We start from the raw sequence: 6,826 nt of genomic DNA, 5'->3' as shown, positions 1-6,826 counted from the left end.
TGTGGACTGCAAACAGGTTCAAGTTAACATATTTAGCAAATATAGGATAGGTCTATATTTAGTAGAGCCCTCTCTCCCTCTTTCCTCCCTCCCTTGCTCTACCTCTGAATCTCTCTCGCTCCCACCCTCCCTTGCTCTACCTCTGAATCTCTCTCGCTCTATCTGCCTCTCTCTCCCTCTCTCTCTCTCTCTCTCTCTCTCTCTCACCCTCCGTTGCTCTACCTCTGAATCTCTCTCTCTCTCTCTCTCTCACCCTCCCTTCTCTTCCTCTCAATCTCTCTCGCTTTCTATCTGCCTTTCTCTCCTCTCTCTTTCCCCAATACAGTATGCCTCTGTCGTGTCTTTACTATCATTAAATTGAAGACTTAGTTTTTATCTAAGATTCTCTGTAATTATTATTATGCGATTAAACTGATGAATCATGTAACTGTAATTAACTAGGAAGTCGGGGCACCAAGGAAAATATTCAGATTACAAAGTTATCATTTCCTAAAATAATTTTTCAGATATTTTCAAATCTGATCCATAGTCTTCTGATTAATGAATGATTTACTTTACCTCACGTTAGTCTCATTCCAAACATCGTAAATTATTGGTTATATGCATGAACCCAGTCTTCACTATTAGTCATCCATACATCAATTGTCTTAAATCATTTATTTATTACTAACTAAGTCATTCACAGAAGTGCATAAACAAACAAAGTAAATATGGTTACAACAAATGATAGGATAATGTGTCCTAGTGGGCTGAACCGGCATCGTAGCTTGGTGGACAAAAGAGGGAGTCAGCTGAGAGGTCACTACAGAGTTGATCATTATAACAATTGAAATGCTAATCCTTTGCACATGAACGCTCACCTCTGCTGTTCCCCGTTCTCCCTCTGCTGTTCCCTGTTCTCCCTCTGCTGTTCCCCGTTCTCCCTCTGCTGTTCCCCCATTCTCCCTCTGCTGTTCCCTGTTCTCCCTCTGCTGTTCCCCGTTCTCCCTCTGCTGTTCCCCGTTCTCCCTCTGCTGTTCCCCGTTCTCCCTCTGCTGTTCCCTGTTCTCCCTCTGCTGTTCCCTGTTTTCCCTCTGCTGTTCCCTGTTCTCCCTCTACTGTTCACTGTTCTCCCTCTGCTGTTCACTGTTCTCCCTCTGCTGTTCACTGTTCTCCCTCTGCTGTTCCCTGTTCTCCCTCTGCTGTTCACTGTTCTCCCTCTGCTGTTCACTGTTCTCCCTCTGCTGTTCACTGTTCTCCCTCTGCTGTTCACTGTTCTCCCTCTGCTGTTCCCTGTTCTCCCTCTGCTGTTCCCTGTTCTCCCTCTGCTGTTCCCTGTTTTCCCTCTGCTGTTCCCTGTTCTCCCTCTACTGTTCACCATTCTCCCTCTGCTGTTCACTGTTCTCCCTCTGCTGTTCACTGTTCTCCCTCTGCTGTTCACTGTTCTCCCTCTGCTGTTCCCCGATCTCCCTCTGCTGTTCACCGTTCTCCCTCTGCTGTTCACTGTTCTCCCTCTGCTGCTCCCCCTTCTCCCTCTGCTGTTCCCTGTTCTCCCTCTGCTGTTCCCCGTTCTCCCTCTGCTGTTCCCCGTTCTCCCTCTGCTGTTCCCTGTTCTCCCTCTGCTGTTCCCGTTCTCCCTCTGCTGTTCCCTGTTCTCCCTCTGCTGTTCCCTGTTCTCCCTCTGCTGTTCCCTGTTCTCCCTCTGCTGTTCCCTGTTCTCCCTCTGCTGTTCACCTGTTCTCCCTCTGCTGTTCACTGTTCTCCCTCTGCTGTTCACTGTTCTCCCTCTGCTGTTCACTGTTCTCCCTCTGCTGTTCCCCTTCTCCCTCTGCTGTTCCCTGTTCTCCCTCTGCTGTTCCCTGTTCTCCCTCTGCTGTTCCCCGTTCTCCCTCTGCTGTTCCCTGTTCTCCCTCTGCTGTTCCCGTTCTCCCTCTGCTGTTCCCTGTTCTCCCTCTGCTGTTCCCTGTTCTCCCTCTGCTGTTCCCCGTTCTCCCTCTGCTGTTCCCAGTTCTCCCTCTGCTGTTCCTGTTCTCCCTCTGCTGTTCCTGTTCTCCCTCTGCTGTTCCCTGTTCTCCCTCTGCTGTTCCCTGATCTCCCTCTGCTGTTCACTGTTCTCCCTCTGCTGTTCCCTGTTCTCCCTCTGCTGTTCCCGTTCTCCCTCTGCTGTTCCCTGTTCTCCCTCTGCTGTTCACCATTCTCCCTCTGCTGTTCCCGTTCTCCCTCTGCTGTTCACTGTTCTCCCTCTGCTGTTCACTGTTCTCCCTCTGCTGTTCCCTGTTCTCCCTCTGCTGTTCCCCGTTCTCCCTCTGCTGTTCACTGTTCTCCCTCTGCTGTTCCCCGTTCTCCCTCTGCTGTTCCCAGTTCTCCCTCTGCTGTTCCCTGTTCTCCCTCTGCTGTTCCCTGTTCTCCCTCTGCTGTTCCCTGTTCTCCCTCTGCTGTTCCCCGTTCTCCCTCTGCTGTTCACTGTTCTCCCTCTGCTGTTCCCCGTTCTCCCTCTGCTGTTCCCAGTTCTCCCTCTGCTGTTCCCTGTTCTCCCTCTGCTGTTCCCTGTTCTCCCTCTGCTGTTCCCCGATCTCCCTCTGCTGTTCACTGTTCTCCCTCTGCTGTTCCGATCTCCCTCTGCTGTTCCCAGTTCTCCCTCTGCTGTTCCCTGTTCTCCCTCTGCTGTTCCCTGTTCTCCCTCTGCTATTCCCTGTTCTCCCTCTGCTGTTCCCCGATCTCCCTCTGCTGTTCACTGTTCTCCCTCTGCTGTTCCCTGTTCTCCCTCTGCTGTTCCCAGTTCTCCCTCTGCTGTTCCTGTTCTCCCTCTGCTGTTCCCTGTTCTCCCTCTGCTGTTCCCGTTCTCCCTCTGCTGTTCCCCGTTCTCCCTCTGCTGTTCCCCGTTCTCCCTCTACTGTTCCCGTTCTCCCTCTGCTGTTCACTGTTCTCCCTCTGCTGTTCCCCGTTCTCCCTCTGCTGTTCCCGTTCTCCCTCTACTGTTCCCGTTCTCCCTCTGCTGTTCACTGTTCTCCCTCTGCTGTTCCCGTTCTCCCTCTGCTGTTCCCGTTCTCCCTCTACTGTTCCCGTTCTCCCTCTGCTGTTCACTGTTCTCCCTCTGCTGTTCCCGTTCTCCCTCTGCTGTTCCACGTTCTCCCTCTACTGTTCCCGTTCTCCCTCTGCTGTTCACTGTTCTCCCTCTGCTGTTCCCCGTTCTCCCTCTGCTGTTCACCTGTTCTCCCTCTGCTGTTCACCGTTCTCCCTCTGCTGTTGTTCTCCCTCTGCTGTTCACTGTTCTCCCTCTGCTGTTCACTGTTCTCCCTCTGCTGTTCCCTGTTCTCCTCTCTGTTCACTGTTCATCCTCTGCTGTTCCCGTTCTCCCTCTGCTGTTCCACGTTCTCCCTCTACTGTTCCCGTTCTCCCTCTGCTGTTCACTGTTCTCCCTCTGCTGTTCCCGTTCTCCCTCTGCTGTTCACCGTTCTCCCTCTGCTGTTCACCGTTCTCCCTCTGCTGTTCCCCGTTCTCCTCTCTGCTGTTCTCCCTCTCTGTTCATTGTTCTCCCTCTGCTGTTCCCTGTTCTCCCTCTGCTGTTCCCCCGTTCTCCCTCTGCTGTTCACTGTTCTCCCTCTGCTGTTCCCCGTTCTCCCTCTGCTGTTCCCTGTTCTCCCTCTGCTGTTCCCTGTTCTCCCTCTGCTGTTCCCCCGTTCTCCCTCTGCTGTTCCCTGTTCTCCCTCTGCTGTTCACTGTTCTCCCTCTGCTGTTCCCCGTTCTCCCTCTGCTGTTCCCTGTTCTCCCTCTGCTGTTCCCTGTTCTCCCTCTGCTGTTCCCCGATCTCCCTCTGCTGTTCACTGTTCTCCCTCTGCTGTTCCCCGATCTCCCTCTGCTGTTCCCAGTTCTCCCTCTGCTGTTCCCCGTTCTCCCTCTGCTGTTCCCTGTTCTCCCTCTGCTGTTCCCTGTTCTCCCTCTGCTGTTCCCCGATCTCCCTCTGCTGTTCACTGTTCTCCCTCTGCTGTTCCCCGATCTCCCTCTGCTGTTCCCAGTTCTCTCTCTGCTGTTCCCTGTTCTCCCTCTGCTGTTCCCTGTTCTCCCTCTGCTGTTCCCTGTTCTCCCTCTGCTGTCTCCCCCTGTTCTGTTTTCCCTCTGCTGTTCCCTGTTCTCCCTCTGCTGTTCCCAGTTCTCCCTCTGCTGTTCCCTGTTCTCCCTCTGCTGTTCCCTGTTCTCCCTCTGCTGTTCACTGTTCTCACTCTGCTGTTCCCGTTCTCCCTCTGCTGTTCTCCCTCTGCTGCTCCCCCTTCTCCCTCTGCTGTTCACTGTTCTCCCTCTGCTGTTCACTGTTCTCCCTCTGCTGTTCACTGTTCTCCCTCTGCTGTTCCCAGTTCTCCCTCTGCTGTTCACTGTTCTCCCTCTGCTGTTCCCTGTTCTCCCTCTGCTGTTCCCGTTCTCCCTCTGCTGTTCCCTGTTCTCCCTCTGCTGTTCACCATTCTCCCTCTGCTGTTCACTGTTCTCCCTCTGCTGTTCACTGTTCTCCCTCTGCTGTTCCCCGTTCTCCCTCTGCTGTTCCCCGTTCTCCCTCTGCTGTTCCCTGTTCTCCCTCTGCTGTTCCCAGTTCTCCCTCTGCTGTTCCCGTTCTCCCTCTACTGTTCCCCGTTCTCCCTCTGCTGTTCACTGTTCTCCCTCTGCTGTTCCCGTTCTCCCTCTGCTGTTCCCGTTCTCCCTCTGCTGTTCCCTGTTCTCCCTCTGCTGTTCACTGTTCTCCCTCTGCTGTTCCCGTTCTCCCTCTGCTGTTGTTCCCCCTGTTGTTCTCCCTCTGCTGTTCCCTGTTCTCCCTCTGCTGTTCCCCGTTCTCCCTCTGCTGTTGTTCTCCCTCCTGTTCCCGTTCTCCCTCTGCTGTTCCCTGTTCTCCCTCTGCTGTTCCCCGATCTCCCTCTGCTGTTCACTGTTCTCCCTCTGCTGTTCCCCGATCTCCCTCTGCTGTTCCCAGTTCTCCCTCTGCTGTTCCCGTTCTCCTCTCTGTTCCCTGTCTCTATTCCCTGTTCTCCCTCTGCTGTTCCCCGATCTCCCTCTGCTGTTCCCTGTTCTCCCTCTGCTGTTCCCCGTTCTCCCTCTGCTGTTCCCAGTTCTCCCTCTGCTGTTGTTCTCCCTCTGCTGTTCCCTGTTCTCCCTCTGTTGTTCCCTCCTGTTCCCGTTCTCCCTCTCTGCTGTTCCCTCTACTGTTCCCCGTTCTCCCTCTGCTGTTCACTGTTCTCCCTCTGCTGTTCCCTGTTCTCCCTCTGCTGTTCCCCGTTCTCCCTCTACTGTTCCCCGTTCTCCCTCTGCTGTTCACTGTTCTCCCTCTGCTGTTCCCCGTTCTCCCTCTGCTGTTCCCTGTTCTCCCTCTACTGTTCCCCGTTCTCCCTCTGCTGTTCCTGTTCTCCCTCTGCTGTTCCCCGTTCTCCCTCTGCTGTTCCCGTTCTCCTCTCTGTTCCCCTGTTCTCCCTCTGCTGTTCACTGTTCTCCCTCTGCTGTTGTTCTCCCTCTGCTGTTCACCGTTCTCCCTCTGCTGTTCCCGTTCTCCCTCTGCTGTTGTTCTCCCTCTGCTGTTCACTGTTCTCCCTCTGCTGTTCACTGTTCTCCCTCTGCTGTTCCCTGTTCTCCCTCTGCTGTTGTTCTCCCTCTGCTGTTCACTGTTCTCCCTCTGCTGTTCCCGTTCTCCCTCTGCTGTTCCCTGTTCTCCCTCTGCTGTTCCCTGTTCTCCCTCTGCTGTTCCCCGTTCTCCCTCTGCTGTTCCCTGTTCTCCCTCTGCTGTTCACTGTTCTCCCTCTGCTGTTCCCCGTTCTCCCTCTGCTGTTCCCTGTTCTCCCTCTGCTGTTCCCTGTTCTCCCTCTGCTGTTCCCGATCTCCCTCTGCTGTTCACTGTTCTCCCTCTGCTGTTCCCCGATCTCCCTCTGCTGTTCCCAGTTCTCCCTCTGCTGTTGTTCTCCCTCTGCTGTTCCCTGTTCTCCCTCTGCTGTTCCCTGTTCTCCCTCTGCTGTTCCCCGATCTCCCTCTGCTGTTCACTGTTCTCCCTCTGCTGTTCCCGATCTCCCTCTGCTGTTCCCAGTTCTCTCTCTGCTGTTCCCTGTTCTCCCTCTGCTGTTCCCTGTTCTCCCTCTGCTGTTCCCTGTTCTCCCTCTGCTGTTCCCGTTCTCCCTCTGCTGTTCACTGTTTTCCCTCTGCTGTTCCCTGTTCTCCCTCTGCTGTTCCCAGTTCTCCCTCTGCTGTTCCCTGTTCTCCCTCTGCTGTTCCCTGTTCTCCCTCTGCTGTTCACTGTTCTCCTCTGCTGTTCCCCTGTTCTCCCTCTGCTGTTGTTCTCCCTCTGCTGCTCCCCCTTCTCCCTCTGCTGTTCTCTGTTCTCCCTCTGCTGTTCACTGTTCTCCCTCTGCTGTTCACTGTTCTCCCTCTGCTGTTCCCAGTTCTCCCTCTGCTGTTCACTGTTCTCCCTCTGCTGTTCACTGTTCTCCCTCTGCTGTTCACTGTTCTCCCTCTGCTGTTCCCTGTTCTCCCTCTGCTGTTCTCCCTCTGCTGTTCACTGTTCTCCCTCTGCTGTTCCCGTTTTCCCTCTGCTGTTCCCTGTTCTCCCTCTGCTGTTCCCTGTTCTCCCTCTGCTGTTCCCGATTTCCCTCTGCTGTTCCCCGTTCTCCCTCTGCTGTTCCCTGTTCTCCCTCTGCTGTTCCCTGTTCTCCCTCTGCTGTTCCCGATTTCCCTCTGCTGTTCCCCGTTCTCCCTCTGCTGTTCCCTGTTCTCCCTCTGCTGTTCCCTGTTCTCCCTCTGCTGTTCCCCGTTCTCCCTCTGCTGTTCCCTGTTCTCCCTCTGCTGTTCCCTGTTCTCCCTCTGCTGTTCCCCGTTCTCCCTC

The sequence above is a fragment of the Oncorhynchus tshawytscha genome, linkage group LG01, assembly GCF_018296145.1.
Source record: "Oncorhynchus tshawytscha isolate Ot180627B linkage group LG01, Otsh_v2.0, whole genome shotgun sequence".
NCBI lineage: Eukaryota > Metazoa > Chordata > Actinopteri > Salmoniformes > Salmonidae > Oncorhynchus > Oncorhynchus tshawytscha.
The sequence above is the reverse complement of the archived record's forward strand: the minus strand, read 5'-3'. Positions refer to the sequence as shown.